This window comes from Thalassophryne amazonica, chromosome 5, assembly GCF_902500255.1.
Source record: "Thalassophryne amazonica chromosome 5, fThaAma1.1, whole genome shotgun sequence".
NCBI lineage: Eukaryota > Metazoa > Chordata > Actinopteri > Batrachoidiformes > Batrachoididae > Thalassophryne > Thalassophryne amazonica.
In genome coordinates this window covers 75,823,731-75,840,013 of record NC_047107.1, presented here as the reverse complement: position 1 = coordinate 75,840,013, position 16,283 = coordinate 75,823,731, and the positions used below count along the sequence as shown (strand labels likewise).

General features: G+C 49.7%; 1 protein-coding gene and 1 long non-coding RNA gene across 3 annotated transcripts in view; both read left to right on the top strand.

The window, feature by feature from the left end:
* Positions 1 to 14,379, top strand: part of LOC117510734 — a 25,369-nt gene extending 10,990 nt beyond the window's left edge. Inside the window, exon 3 of the long non-coding RNA XR_004560805.1 lies at positions 14,350 to 14,379. This is a non-coding gene — a long non-coding RNA (uncharacterized LOC117510734). The remainder of the gene's footprint in view (positions 1 to 14,349) is intronic.
* efna5b (ephrin-A5b) overlaps positions 1 to 16,283 on the top strand; it is a 345,365-nt gene that overhangs the window by 310,613 nt on the left and 18,469 nt on the right. The window lies entirely within an intron of this gene.

Genomic DNA, 16,283 nt, shown 5'->3' with positions numbered 1-16,283 from the left:
GGCCCATCTGCTGTCTAACAGATTCCCTTCAGAGCCCGTGTCCACCAGTGCTGGGGCCTTCAGGGTTAAACCTCATAAAGGATTGTAACTGGGAGTCGTGTGGCAATGTGTGTGTGTCACACGTGAATGTCTCGGCCCACCCCTAGCCCAGTTTCTAGGGGCGGGCGTTGGCGTTAACCGCTCGGGCAGTCTCTTACCTGATGCTCTATCGAGCCACACAACAAAACACGCTCCGTGGGCCAGCCTCCTCTGTCTATCTGGTGCCCTAAATGTGGCCCTGCTCGTGTCCATAGCTTCGTCAGCAGGGGAGCTGTCACCACACGGAGCGCAGGGGCCGTGGAGTGTGGGGAGGGCGGAACGCGGTCGAACCGGAAGGGAGAGGGACGACGCGTGCCCGGCCACGCCCTTCGTCTCGTTCCGACGGCGTTCTCTAACCGATGTCTAATTGTATGACGAGATCGATAAGCCCATCTAAATCCCGCGGTTCGTCCTTAGCCACCAGTGCTCCTTTAGAACCAGTGACAGTCCGTTTACAAAGACGGCGCGGAGGGCAGTGCTATTCCAGCCCGGACCTTGCAGCCGCGATGCGGAAGTCGACTGCATAGGCACTGCACTCCGGCGCCCCTGTCATCATTGACAGCAGCACGGCGAAGCGGTCTCACCTCTATTTGGGTGATCGAACACTGTTCTGAACTCCCTCACAAACCCATCATACCCTGAAGGAGCCGTGAATTCTGCTCCCAGAGCACTGTAGCCCAAGCGCGTGCCTCACCACGAAGCAAATTTATGACTAAGCTACTTTACTAGCATCAGTCGCGTACATAACGGGACGTTGTGCGAAGACGAGCGAACACTGCATAAGAAATCAGCGACGTCTCCACACAACCGTCGTACGGCTCTGGCGGGCTTATGTATGCTTCCGGGGATGGTGGGAGGGGTCGTTGAACGACCTGTGGAATGTCACTGTTACCACAGGGCGACAGGAGGGAGAGCCGCAGCATCGCCCTGAGGGCGCGCTTCCACCTTGGCGGCGAGAGCCTCACCCTGCGGTTAAGGAGGACGTTCTCTGGTCATTAAATCCATCCGAGCCGTGAAAGCGGTGAGGATTCGCTGCAACTCGATCTCCTCCTGCGGACGTCTGTGCGCCCTGTTCTTCCATTGGCCGTCAACAGCCTTGACGCCCCTCGGGATCCATGACATTGGCCGAGATATCCTGTTGGGAAAGTGTAGGAGCACGGACCCACAACAGGGGTGCAATGAACAGACAATGGATAAAGCCAAATACAACACTTTACTTTGTGAAAATGCACAACAACAACAGATTACATAGTGAATGAAGTCAAATACAAGATGTCATGTGGGCAGGCTCGAAGATAGGAGACATCGGTCCGAAGTCGAACCGGAACCACACGATTTCCTCCGCCGCCACCGAACCCCGGAATACTGGAGCCGCCAAGTCCCGAACTCCCAGGTGGCCACTGCCTCCGCGTGTCGGATCTGGTACTGCTGGCGAGGAGCAAACACAGTTAGAAGAGGGTGCGTGTGCACCCGCAACACGTATGGTGGGAAACCACCTCCACCTCTCGTTGAAAAAAAGAATGAATACTGTCCAACTCACACAAGTAACAGATATTCCTGTCAACAAACACAGTCAGCTGAGAATATTACCTCCTTAGTAGAGCGATATCTCGGCAATGAGGTGGAGATGCCGTCTTGCTGAATATACCTCTGTAGATCTGGTGATTGATGACAGCTGTCGTCGGTGATAAGTGACAGCTGTCACCCCGGCTGCTCCTGTGAGGCGGCAGCGCCCTCTGGTGCCTGGAGCCCGCAATCCAGGCAGGGCGCCCTCTGGTGGTGGTGGGCCAGCAGTACCTCCTCTTCAGTGGCCCACACAACAATTTGAACACCCTGAGATTTTGCAAGTTCTCCCACTTAGAAATCATGGAGGGGTCTGAAACTTTCATCTTAGGTGCATGTCCACTGTGAGAGCCATTAAACAAAAAAATAATAAAAAATCCGGAAATCACAATGTATGAATTTTTTTAAATAATTTATTTGTATGTTACTGCTACAAATAAGATATTTGACCCCCTACCAACCAGCAAGAATTCTGGCTCACACAGACCTGTTAATTTTTCTTTAAGAAGCCCTCTTATTCTGCACTCTTTACCTGTATTAATTGCACCTGTTTGACCTTGTTACCTGTATAAAAGACCTGTTCACACACTCAATCAATCACACTCGAACCTGTCCACCATAGCCAAGACCAAAGAGCTGTCTAAGGGACACCAGGGACAAAACTGTAGACCTGCACAAGGCTGGGATGGACTACAGGACAACAGGCAAGCAGCTTGGTAGAAGACAACAACTGTTATGATTATTTATTAGAAAGTGGAAGAAACACAAGATGACTGTCAGTCTTCCTCTGTCTGGAGCTTCATGCAAGATCTCACTTTGTGGGGTAAGGATGATTCTGAGAAAGCTCAGAACTACACAGGAGGACCTGGTCAATGACATGAAGAGAGCTGGGACCACAGTCACAAAGATTATGTTGTGAAAGTGTAGGAACACGGACCCACAACAGGGGGCGCAAATGAACGGACAATGGAGAAGGTAAAATAACAAGTTTTACTGTTGTGAAACGAGCACAACCAATACAACAATCAACAATTTGGGATTAAGCCGAATTCTGCTGGTGTCGTGTGGGCAGGCTCGAAGGTAGGAGACGTCCGTCACCGAGTCGAACCCGGAACCACCCAGATCTCCTCTGCCACCGAACCCTGGAATACTGGAACCGCCAAGAGTCCCGAAGTCCCAGGTGGCCACTGCCTCCGCTCGTCGGATCCGGTACTGCTGGCAAGAAGAGAGCACAAACAGCACAGGTGTGGATGCGGCTGCACCCAGTAACACGGAGAGGGAAGAAGCCGCCTCCACCTCTCGTCACGTTAAAACAGGAAGGTGAGTACTTATCCAAGCAATTGGCTTCGGTAGTCAGCTGTCGCTGAAAGGTGTAACACGTATATCAAATATACAGAATATGCGGCAGAGTAGTTTACCTCTATCTCAAGACGATATCTCGGCACTGAGGTGGAGACGCCGTCCTCCTGATATACCTCGGTGCTGAGTAGAACAGCTGTGTCTGGTGATGGGTGACAGCTGTCACCCAGGCTACTCCCATGATGCGGCAGCGCCCTCTAGTGCCTGGAGCCCGCACTCCAGGCAGGGCGCCCTCTGTTGGTGGTGGGCCAGCAGTACCTCCTCTTCAGCGGCCCACACAACAGGACCCCCCCCTCAACGGGCGCCTCCTGGCGCACGACCGGGCTTGTCCGGATGGCGTCGGTAGAAGTCGGCCAGGAGGGCCGGGTCCAGGATGAGCCCTTCTTCACCCAGGAGCGCTCCTCGGGGCCGTACCCCTCCCAGTCCACCAGATACTGAAAACCCCGGCCCATCCTGACGACGTCAAGGAGCCGGCGGACAGTCCAAGCCGGTGCTCCGTCGATGATCCGGGCAGGGAGGCGGCGCCGGACCCGGGGTGCAGAGGGGTGAGGTGTGAAGAGGCTTGATCCGGGAAACGTGGAAGAACTGGATGGAATCCGCAGTGAGGCCGGAAGCTGGAGCCTCACTGCGGCGGGGTTGATGACCTTGAGGATATTATGAGGTCCGATGTACCGTTCTTGCAGTTTTGGAGAATCAACCTGTAGGGGAATGTCCTTCGTGGACAACCAGACCTCCTGCCCAGGACGGTACTCTTGGGGCCGGGCTCGCCGCCGGTCTGCATGTGTCTTCGCCCTCGTCCGGGGCCTGCAACAAGGCAGAGCGGGCGGCCCGCCAAACCCGACGCACTTCCGCAGGTGGTCCTGGACCGAGGGCACACCGACCTCTCCCTCAACCACCGGAAACAAGGGGGGCTGATACCCCAAGCACACCTCAAACTGGGAGAGGCCCGGTGGCGTGATGACACTTGGCTGTTGTGGCGTACTCGATCCAGGCCAGGTGGGTACTCCAGGCCGTCGGGTGCGCGGCGTGTCACACAGCGAAGTGTCTGCTCCAGTTCTTGATTCGCCCGCTCTGCCTGCCCGTTGGTCTGGGGGTGGTACCCAGACGAGAGGCTGACCGTGCCCCCAGTTCCCGGCAGAAGCTCCTCCAGACATGTGAGGTGAACTGGGGACCCGGCCGAGTCGGAGACAGATGTCTGATGGTATGCCATTGCGACGGACGACGTGGTGGACCAGGAGGTCCGCTGTCGCCTGGTGCCCTAGGTGTAGCTTCGGGAGGGCCACGAAGTGGGCCGACCATTGGAGAAACGGTCACTATCGTGAAGACGGACGGTGTATTCCCTGGTGACGGCGGGAGACCCGTGATGAAGTCCAGGCCGATTGTGGGACCAGGGGCGATGAGGCACGGGCAATGGATGTAGCTGCCCTGAGGCTCTTCCTATGGTCGGGTCCTTGCCCCTGGCGCAGGTGGGTACAGGCCTGGACGTAGTCCCGGACGTCGGTCTCCAGGGATGCCCACAGAAGCGTTGCGGACGACTGCCCCGGTCCTTCGCACCCCGGGTGACAGGAGAGCTTAGAAAAACCGTGACAGAAGTCCAGGACTGCAGCCCTAGCCTCTGGTGGGACGTATAGTCTGTTTTTTGGTCCGTTTCCGGGGTCCGGGACACGGGTCAGGGCCTCCCGGACGGTCTTCTCCACGTCCCAGGTGAGGGCGGCCACGATAGCGGACTCCGGGATGATAGGATCCGGGGGATCCGACGGTTCCGTTTTGACCTCATCTTCGTGCACCCGGGACAATACATCCGATCTCTGATTCTTGGTCCCGGGACGGTAGGTAATCCGGAAGTCAAAACGGCCAAAGAACAGTGACCAGCGGGCTTGCCTGGGGTTCAGACGCTTGGCGGTTCTGATGTACTCCAGGTTCCGATGGTCAGTGAAAACCATGAACGGCACGGCTGTTCCCTCCAACAGATGTCTCCACTCTTCGAGGGCCTCTTTCACAGCAAGGAGTTCCCGATTGCCGACGTCATAATTCCGTTCAGCGGGGTCAACCTGCGAGAAAAATAGGCACACGGGTGAAGGACCTTATCGGTCTTCCCGCTCTGGGAGAGCACCGCTCCTATCCCTGAGTCCGAGGCATCCACTTCAACCACTAACTGGCGGCTAGGATCGGGCTGCACCAGAACTGGTGCAGACGAGAAGCGCCGTTTCAACTCCTTGAAACGCGGCCCTCGCACCGGTTCCGACCAGGTGAAGGGAACTTTTGGAGAGGGTCAGGGCTGTCAGGGGGCTAACTACCTGACTGTAGCCCTTAATGAACCTCCTATAAAAATTAGCAAAACTGATGAAGCTGTTGCAGCTTCCTACGGCTTGTTAGGTTGGGGCCAGTCTCTCACCGCCGCAACCTTGGCCGGGTCCGGGGCGACGGAGTTAGAGGAGATGATAAACCCCAGGAAGGACAAGAAGTGCGGTGGAACTCACACTTCTCGCCCTTCACAAACAGAACGGTTCTCCAACAACCGCTGCAGGACCTGACGGACATGCCGGACATGAGTCTCAGGATCCGGGGAAAAGATGAGTATATCGTCCCAGATACACGAAGACAAACCGTGCAGGAAGTCCCGCAGGACATCGTTTACCAACGCTTGGAAGGTCGCGGGAGCGTTAGTGAGACCGAACGGCATGACCAGGTACTCAAAATGGCCCAACGGGGTGTTAAATGCCGTCTTCCATTCGTCTCCCTTCCGGATCCGAACCAAATGATACGCATTCCTAAGATCAAGTTTGGTGAAGATATTGGCTCCATGCAAGGTGGGTGAACACCGAATCCAACAGGGGCAACGGGTATCGATTGCGAACCGTGATTTCGTTCAACCCCCTATAGTCAATGCATGGACGAAGCCCGCCATCCTTTTTACCCACAAAAAAGAAACCAGCACCCATCGGAGAGGTGGAATTCCGGATCAACCCGGCAGCTAATGAGTCCCGGATGTAGGTCTCCATTGATTCACGCTCCGGCCGCGAGAGGTTGTACAGCCTACTGGACGGAAACTCACTGCCTGGAACCAAATCAATGGCACAATCATACGGGCGGTGAGGAGGAAGCGTAAGAGCCAGATCCTTGCTGAACACATCAGCGAGGTCATGGTACTCCGCTGGCACCGCCTTCAGATTGGGCGGGACTCGGACCTCCTCCTTAGCTTGGGAGCCGGGAGGAACCGAGGAACCTAGACACTCCCGATGGCAGGTTTCGCTCCACTGAACCACTACCCCGGACGGCCAATCAATCCGGGGATTGTGCTTTAGCATCCATGGAAACCCTAAAACCACACGGGAGGTGGCCTGAGTCACGAAGAACTCGATCACCTCCCGGTGGTTACCTGACACCACCAGAGTTACAGGAGGTGTCTTATGTGTGATTGGTGGGAGTAGGGAGCCATCTAGCGCCCGAACCTGCACAGGCGAGGTAAGAGCCACCAGAGGGAGCCCTATCTCCCTGGCCCATCTGCTGTCAAGCAGATTCCCCTCAGAGCCCGTGTCCACCAGTGCTGGGGCCTTCAGGGTTGAATCCTCATAAAGGATTGTGACTGGGAGTCGTGTAGCAATGTGGGTGTGTCCCACGTGAATGTTTTGGCCCACCCCTGGCCCAGTCTCTAGGGGCGGGCGTTTGGCGTTTGACCGCTCAGGGCAGTCTCTCACATGGTGCTCCATTGAACCACAACCAAGACACGCTCCGTGGGTCCATCTCCTCTGTGCATCTGGTGCCCTAAATGTTGCCCTACTCGTGTCCCTAGCTTCGTCAGTAGGGGGAGCTGTGACCCCACGGAACGCAGGAACAGAGGAGCGTGGGGAGGGCGGAGCTCGATCGGACCCGGAAGGGAGAGGGACGACGCGTGCCTGGCCACGCCCTTCGCCTCGTTCCCGACGGCGTTCTTCTAACCGGTTGTCGAGTCGTATGACTAGATCGATGAGCCCATCTAAATCCCGCAGTTCGTCCTTAGCCACCAGGTGCTCTTTTAGGACCAGAGACAGTCCGTTTACAAAGGCAGCGCGGAGGGCAGTGCTATTCCAGCCGGATCTCGCCGCCGCGATGCGGAAGGCGACTGCATAGGCAGCTGCGCTCCGACGTCCCTGTTGTATGGACAGTAGCGCGGTTGAAGCGGACTCTCCTCTGTTGGGATGATCGAACACCGTTCTGAGCTCCCGTACAAACCCAGCGTACGTATGAAGGAGCCGTGAGTTCTGCTCCCAGAGCGCTGTAGCCCAAGCGCGTGCCTCCCCGCGAAGCAGATTTATCACATAAGCTACTTTGCTAGCATCAGTCGCGTACATCACGGGACGCTGAGCGAAGACGAGCGAACACTGCATAAGAAAGTCTGCGCACGTCTCCACACAGCCTCCGTACGGTTCTGGAGGGCTTATGTATGCTTCTGGGGACGGAGGAAGGGACCGTTGAACGACCAGTGGAACGTTACTTTCGCACGCAGGGTCCTCGGGAGGGAGAGCCGCAGCGGCGCCCGAAGGGCGCGCCTCCACTTGTGCGGCGAGAGCCTCCACCCTGCGGTTTAGGAGAACGTGCTGCTCGGTCATTAAGTCGATCCGAGAGGTGAAAGTGGTGAGGATCCGCTGCAACTCACCGATTACCCCTCCCGAAGCCTCCGCCGCGCCTTGGTCTTCCATTGGCCATTCAACAGCCGGTTGACGCCCCTCGGGATCCATGACGCTGGCCGAGATATCCTGTTGTGAAAGTGTAGGAACACGGACCCACAACAGGGGGCGCAAATGAACGGACAATGGAGAAGGTAAATAACAAGTTTTACTGTTGTGAAACGAGCACAACCAATACAACAATCAACAATTTGGGATTAAGCCGAATTCTGCTGGTGTCGTGTGGGCAGGCTCGAAGGTAGGAGACGTCCGTCCGAGTCGAACCGGAACCACCCAGATCTCCTCTGCCACCGAACCCTGGAAATACTGGAACCGCCAAGTCCCGAAGTCCCAGGTGGCCACTGCCTCCGCTCGTCGGATCCGGTACTGCTGGCAAGAGAGAGCAACAAACACACAGGTGTGGATGCGGCTGCACCCAGTAACACGGAGAGGGAAGAAGCCGCCTCCACCTCTCGTCACGTTAAAACAGGAAGGTGAGTACTTATCCAAGCAATTGGCTTTCGGTAGTCAGCTGTCCTGAAAGGTGTAACACGTATTATCAAATATACAGAATATGCTGCAGAGTAGTTTACCTCTATCTCAAGGCGATATCTCGGCACTGAGGTGGAGACGCCGTCCTCCTGATATACCTCGGTGCTGAGTAGAACAGCTGTGTCTGGTGATGGGTGACAGCTGTCACCCAGGCTACTCCCATGATGCGGCAGCGCCCTCTAGTGCCTGGAGCCCGCACTCCAGGCAGGGCGCCCTCTGTTGGTGGTGGGCCAGCAGTACCTCCTCTTCAGCGGCCCACACAACAGATTACATTAGTAACACATGATGCTGTTATGGTTTAAAATCCTGCAGGGCAGCAAGATCCCCCTGCTCAAGCCAGCACCTGTCCAGGCCCGTTTGAAGTTCATCAGTGATCATCTGGATGATCCAGAGGAGGCATGGGAGAAGGTCATGTGGTCAGATGAGACCAAAATAGAGCTTTTTGGAATCAACTCCACTTACCATGTTTAGAGGATGAGAACAATCCCAAGAAAACCATCCCAACCGTGAAGCATGGGGGTGGAAACATCATACTCTGGGGGTGCTCTTCTGCAAAGGGGACAGGACGACTGCACCGTATTGAAGGGAGGATGGATGGGGTCATGTATTGTGAGATTTTGGCAAACAACCTCCTTCCCTCAGTAAGAGCACTGAAGATGGGTCATGGCTGGGTCTTCCAGCATGACAATGACCCCAAACACAAAACCAGGGCAACTAAGGAGGGGCTCCATAAGAAGCATTTCAAGGTCCTGGAGTGGCCTGGCCAGTCTCCAGACCTGAACTCAATAGAAAATCTTTGGAGAGAGCTGAAACTCCAAACCTGAAAGATCTAGAGAAGATCTGTATGGAGGAGTGGACCAAAATCCCTGCTGCAGTGTGTGCAAACCTGGTGAAAAACTACAGGAACATTTGACCTCTGTAATTGCAAACAAAGGCTACTGTACCAAATATTAACATTGATTTTCACAGGTATTGAAATACTTATTTGCAGCAGTAACATACAAATAAATGATAAAAAAAAAATCATACATTGTGATTTCCAGATTTTTTTTTATCTTATGTCTCTCACAGTGGACATGCACCTAAGATGAAAATTTCAGACCCCTCCATGATTTCTAAGTGGGAGAACTTGCAAAATCGCAGGGTGTTCAAATACTTATTTTCCTCACTGTATATATGTGTTTGCCCCCTTAAGCTTTTATGTTAGAAATATTTTACGACATCAAATAACAAAACAAAAAATCAGGCTTTGTATATTAAAATTTCTAAAATGTTGACCTTTAAATGCAAAGTGAAAAGTAATCTCTACAACATGAATTAAAAGAAAGAAAAATCTAAAATGATGAAGACACCGACAACCCTGAAGAAGTTTGTTTGTTTGTTTGTAAGATTTCTGTGTGTATGTATTTCGTTTCATGCATGTCTAACCAGATCCACAAATGTGCAAAAAGAAAATAAAAAATCTGTGTGTGCGTATTTCGATTTGTGCGTTGTAACCAGATCCACAAATGTGTAAAAAAAAAATCTGTGTGTATGTATTTCGATTCGTGCATGTCTAATCAGATCCAAAAATGTGCAAAAAAAAAAAAAAAAATCTGTGTGCGTATTTCGATTCGTGCGTGTGTAACCAAATCCACAAATGTGTAAAAAAATATCTGTGTGTATGTATTTCGATTTGTGCATCTAATCAGATCCACAAATGTGTAAAAAAAAAAAATAAAAAAATAAATAAAAAATGTGTGTGTGCATATTTTGATTCGTGCGTGTGTAACCAGATCCACAAATGTGTAAAAAAAAATCTGTGTATGTGTATTGGCTGTGTTCTTACACGTGACTTTTGTTACACTTACATGTGTTACATCTGTAAATGCGTGCAGTGATTTGTGTGTGTGTGTGTGTGTTTGTGTGTGGAAATTTGTCTGTGCCGTCGTGTCTATACAGCTTCACACCACCAGGGGGCAAAGCACTAATGATACTGGTCACCCCTCCTGTTTTAAGCCTGACCACCACTTCAAGTTGGATGCAATGCATTTTGGATAAAATGTACTGATAAATAAATGTGTCCTTATTCTGCAAATTGCAATGTTTATGCTACCGCTGTGGTGAACATGTTGAAGTTTCTTTGAGCTTGTTAAAAGTATGTCCGTAGGTGCTTTTGCTGTCTAAATTATGAAACAACATGACACCGTAAGTGAGTAGCTGGGTTGTATTATGTGCTTCAAAATGTCGAGTGCCATGCTGTTGGAATGTAGTGATGTTGGAATAAACCCAGAAATTTCTCCTGCTTGTTCACAATAAACAGACAAATTAATAATTAAATTTTTTTTCTGGAGTCTGTGGTGTACCAGTCATATTGAATGCAACCCGGGTGAGCCATTCCTGGGTTTATACGTGGTCTGTTAGACCTTTTTATTTTTTGCAAAAACCTGATGGATTTGAATCATATGTGCTTGCATGAGCCAACTTTGAACATTCGTGCGCATGCGTGAACTTTTTCACGCCTGTCGATTGCGTCATTTCCTGGTAAGCAGCCTTTGTGTGAGGATTGTGCAGCGCGCTCGGCGGATTTTCATTTCAAGGAAAAAGACGGAACGACTGGAGCAGCGCCACATCAAATTTTGCCAGAAACTGGGTGACAGCCAGGTGGAAACCATTCGGAAGATTCAGACGGCTTTCGATGACGATGCTATGGGCATCACACAGATTAAGGAGCGGTACAACTGGTTTAAAGACGGCCGCACAGCGGTGGAGAGCGCGCCGCGCTCTGGTCGGCCATCAACATGCTGAAATGACCAGATCATTTCCAAAGTGAACGCTGTGGTGATGCGGGACCGTCGTGTGACTATCCGAGAAATTGCGGAAGAGGTGGACATCAGCACTTTTTCGGCACATTCCATTGTGACAGAAGATTTGGCCATGAAAAGAGTGGCGGTGAAATTTGTGCCGATGGCTTCGGCACGAAGCTGCTGATGGCGGAGCAAAAGCAACTTCGTGTTGAAGTCTCACAGGACATGTTGTGACATGCCCACCTCTTCCACAATTTCTCGGATAGTCACACGACTGAAAAGTCACCGAAAGCCGTGACTATTAATACTGCAATTTACAGTTTTTTATAAAGATGATGATCGTATTTGGGATTTTATTTTGTATTTATTTTTCTCCCCCGATCGCTCAGTTTAGGTATTGTGTGTAAAATTTTGAGGAAAAAAAAATTGCATTAATTTTTGTTATAAGGTTGTAACATAACATGGAAAAAGCGAAGCACTATGAATACTTTCAGGATGCACTGCATTTTTAGGCATTTAAAATTTTTGAAAAATAGTTTTTTTCACTATGTCACCTACAATTTATCCTCAGTCTTCACAAAATATGGCACGTACAGTGTTTGAACTAATCCAAACAAAAGCTAACAAATTGACTTTTGATGTGTTTCCCTGTTTCACAATTTTCCTGATTGAGGTTTCAAATCCTGCAAAATCCCCGCTCTGCGAGATGTCAGTAAAGCCCCCCTCACACATAGCAAGAATATGCAGGAACCAGCCCGACACGGCAAATATTGCCATAATCAGATGCAGTCGGGAGGAAAAGAGGCGTGTCAGAACACATCCATATTACCTCGTCCACACCTGCACAATGGCATCCAAAGCATGTGTAGACAACAGGTAGATGACACAGACTGCCCGATGTCCAAACGTCTGGGTGGAAAACACGGGATGGAGTGGGAGGGAGCGCTGTGTTCCTCCCTTTGCACAGTCCCTGCCGGTACTGAACATCAGAGTACAGCCAACATATTGACCGGACTCACGCCATATGTGTCAAAGACAGCATGGTGCAGTCACTCACTCACCCATGCAATCACATATGCACTCGTCCTCCACTTACCAGCGCGACTCACTTCATGTGCACGTGTGCGTAGAGCAGAGCTGGACTGATGACATGATCGCTGGCTGTGTGTGTGTGTGTGTATTCACAATGGCTGAATGAGCAGCTACGTGTGCACACATGTGCACAGGGGGGCACATGTGCGTGCCATTGCCAGTTACTGGACACTGCTGGCAGTGGGCCATGCTGTCCCATGCATCAGACGCAGCATTTCCAGGGAGCTTTAATGTCTTTTTTTGTGTGTTTTGGCTCACTTCAGCAGCACAGTGCAGCTCTGGACACCACGATAGTTGGATTATCACATGGGATTTATTTTTGTGTGGTTGATTTCAGCACACAGCAGCACAGAGAGTGGATTTTAACCACAGCCTGGGGTCCAGCTCTGCGCTATGAAACACTCTTGGGCCGTTGTTGGAGGTGAGATTCATGTTTATTAGTGCTGCCACGGCCTGGCACAACAGTTCCATGTAAATGGTAAACGGACTGCATTTATATAGCACTTTTCCATCTGCATCAGACGCTCAAAGCGCTTCACCCCGATGTCAGGGTGCTGCCATACAAGGCGCTCACTACACACCGGGAGCAATAGGGGATTAAAGGCCTTGCCCAAGGGCCCTTAGTGATTTTCCAGTCAGGCATGGATTTGAACCCATGATCTTCTGGACTCAAGCCCAACACCTTAACCACTAGACCATCACCTCCCACCTACCATGTCATTTCTCCTACAGAGTTAGAAGGTGGTCATATATTACCGCGGTGAGATCGGTTCAGCCTGACGAGTGCAGTGACGCGTTGCTGCTCATGAGACCACGGAGAGGCGCAGCTGCTTCTGGTATATAGAGATATGATGGAGACAATAGTTCACATTATTTACGTCGCTCATGGGAAGGAATGGACAAATATCTGTACTGCAAGGTCTGTTGTGGATATAACAACCTGTTCAGATTTGCGGCGTTGTGCACACAATAGTGCACGGTGCTTTTGGTTTGCTAGTGCTGTTCACATTCGCTGTACACAATGAAGCATGTCACATACATATCAATAGTTCCTTTGTGCTCTGGGGGAGTGGGGACATTGGTGGTGGACATTATTATTATATGTGGCACGTGTAGGTCATACCAGCAGGCTTTGCCATGCCAGAAACATCTCGAGGGTCCCTCATATGTGCTCAAATTGTTTCGAATGCTGTTTTGCTACCATCAGAATATGTAAATTGCGGTCAGATGGTGCTCAGATTGCACATAGACCGCCGTCGGATAGGTGTCCCATCTCGACGGTGCCTGGAGGGTTTTGAACATGTGCATCACACTTGGGGCTGCCAGCCAATTTTGAGCAACTGTGTGGACTCTCTCAGATGGATGTCAGAACATTTTCGAATTGCACCTGGACATTTTTCAGGTTGTGGGCCAAATCATCATTCTGACACCATTTGGCCTCATTGTGGCTATGTGTGACCAGGGTATAACATTGAGAACTGCACTGAGTCAGTCTGATCAGGCTGCACTTTAACCGCTGCACACGGACAATAGCATTAACATCGCAACATAAAACACTTTGTATATTGTGCCTAAAACTCACATGAATATATTCTCTGGGGTTTTAGATGTTGTTAATTGCATTTGCTTTATGTAAACATGCGAGAAGCTCAGGTTGTTTCTCCATTATTTTCAATGGGAGTTGCTGTGAGCTGTGATTGTTGTCATGTGGATTCTCTATGTTGTTTAGACTGCAGCAACTCTCTGGTGCACAAGGGATTATGGTCTATCTCAATAGGGTGAATTACTTACCAAAGTTGAGTGGATGTAGCTTATTTAACTAAATCTGTTTGAGCTCACAAATGAATTAGTGTATTGAAAAATAACTTTCTGAACATGATCTCACAAAGGCAAAGGGAACCTAACTACTCTTTGGAGCCACCTGTCAGAAAAAAAGAATAGGAATGCAAGAGAGAAGGATTAGAAATATTTGGGGTACGACATACAAAAATGCCGAACCCTGGGTCCTAGTATCAAACTTCTTTGTGATCTTGATTTATTGGTTGATGCTACATCTAACCACATGGGTCATGCCCATTTCAATCTTGAAAAACTTTCATGCGTACGTCCATTGTCCATACCCGCTCCAAATAAGGGCCACCGGGTAGGGGAGAGCTAGAGCCTATCACATCAGTCATGGAGAGTGAGGCGAGGTACACGCTGGATAGGATGCCACTCTGTCACAGGGCCACACAGACAAACAGATTCCCACCTGCACGCACACCTACAGTCAGTTTAAAGTTTCCAGTTCACCTAACCTGCATGTCTTTGGATGACGTGGGAAGCCGGAGTACCCGACGGGGAACCCATGCAAACATGGACAGACCCTTCAAATTCCACACAGAAAGGGCCCAGGTGGAAATCAATGCCACAACCTTCTTGCTGTGATGCAACAGTGCTAATCCACTAATCCACCATGCTGCCCCTATTTACCCCCAAACTTCAAAAAAGTGGCAAGTACAATATTTTAACCAATCCACACGAAAGCTAATAAATGTATTTTTAATATTTTCTATGTTTTATTACAACTTTCTACCTACGTTGAGTGGATGTGGCTTTCAACTAAATCTCAATAATGAATAATTAGCTCATGAATGAATTACTCTATTGAAGGATGAGATTGATTGTTGACTGGGAGTAGTAGTAACAACCTGTTTGTCAAAAAGTACTGAAAATGGCTGAAAAATTTTCCAGGACATGGGTGTGGTGTATGTGGTGAGATGGAAAAACACCAAAGGAAAGGAGGAAAGAGAAGAATCTGTGTCTTGCGGTTCGAAAGTTGTTAGTCAAAACATGGTTATTATAGTGCCACCATCAGGTCAATTGCTGTAGTTGTCACATGGCAAGAGTGGTGGTGATTTTGGACCTATGCGCTAACATTGGTTCCTGTACCTTTCATGATTTCTGACCTCAAGATACTTTTAGCTGAGAAAAAGAATAAGTTGTTGTTGTAGGAGTAATAATAATCCTCCTTTCTTTATTTATTTCAAGCACTTGGCATATAAGAATAGCGTGTGTTACATGTGCAAATATATAGACACACTAAACATATAAAAAAATATATGGGTTTGCCAAAACTCATATAAATAAATGATTTGACACTATAAGTGTGTAGCTTGTGTATGTGCTGGTGCACACATGCACATGTTCATTGGCATATGTGGTGTACATATGATGCAGTGTAGTCACTTGAGCTTTGATGAATGAATATGGTTATGTTGACAGACAAGCAGAGGGGGTGACACAGCTGGCAAGAAAAGGAGGACATGGAGGGGTTAGCCTAAAGGTTCATGAGAGAGGAGCTGACAGATCCCAAATGGTAGACCTTTGGAAAAGAACGATCCATGCAACACACACGAATGATGCCTAAAAACCGTCTTGGCATGCAGTGAGCTCTCTCTGGAGCTGCTGAGATTGGCACAGAGAAAGTGTTCATAGTTAATATGTGAGAATCGTGAGAAAACTCACAGCTGCACTCACATTTCTGACATGAAATATGACAGCAATGTATATTTTTGAGTGAATGTGGTCTGTCAGTCTAATGGATGCATGTTGCACCTGCAGAACATCGTCCAAGTGACATGCGTTTGACCCCTGTCCTTGTCTGCAGGAGACAGCACCTGGTTCCTCACAACAACACCATTAGTGGTCAACCAAGTGCGCGCGAACACACACACACACATATAGTATAAATACAGGATATTTTTAGGGTACGAGATACAACCAGTAGAGATTCACACCCCATAGGTTTGACAGGAAGGTATCCATTTCCTGACAGCAACCACAAACCACACACACACTTGCACCACACCCCAGACTGTAGACCTTATGAACGGCATCTTATATATATATATATATATATATATATATATATATACACACACACACACACACACACACACACACACACACACACCCACGGTGCTTCTGGAAAGTATTCACAGCGCTTCACTTTTTCCACATTTTGTTATGTTAAGTTAGATTTCAATACATTACAATAGATTTAGCAAAATAAGCCACATCCAGTCAACTTTGTTAAGTAATTGGTAACAGGGAAACACATCAAAAGTCAGTTTCTTAGCTTTTGTTTTGGTTATTTCAAACATTGTACATGCCATATTTTGTGAAGACTGAGGACTGTAGGAAATTGCAGGAAATTACAGAGATT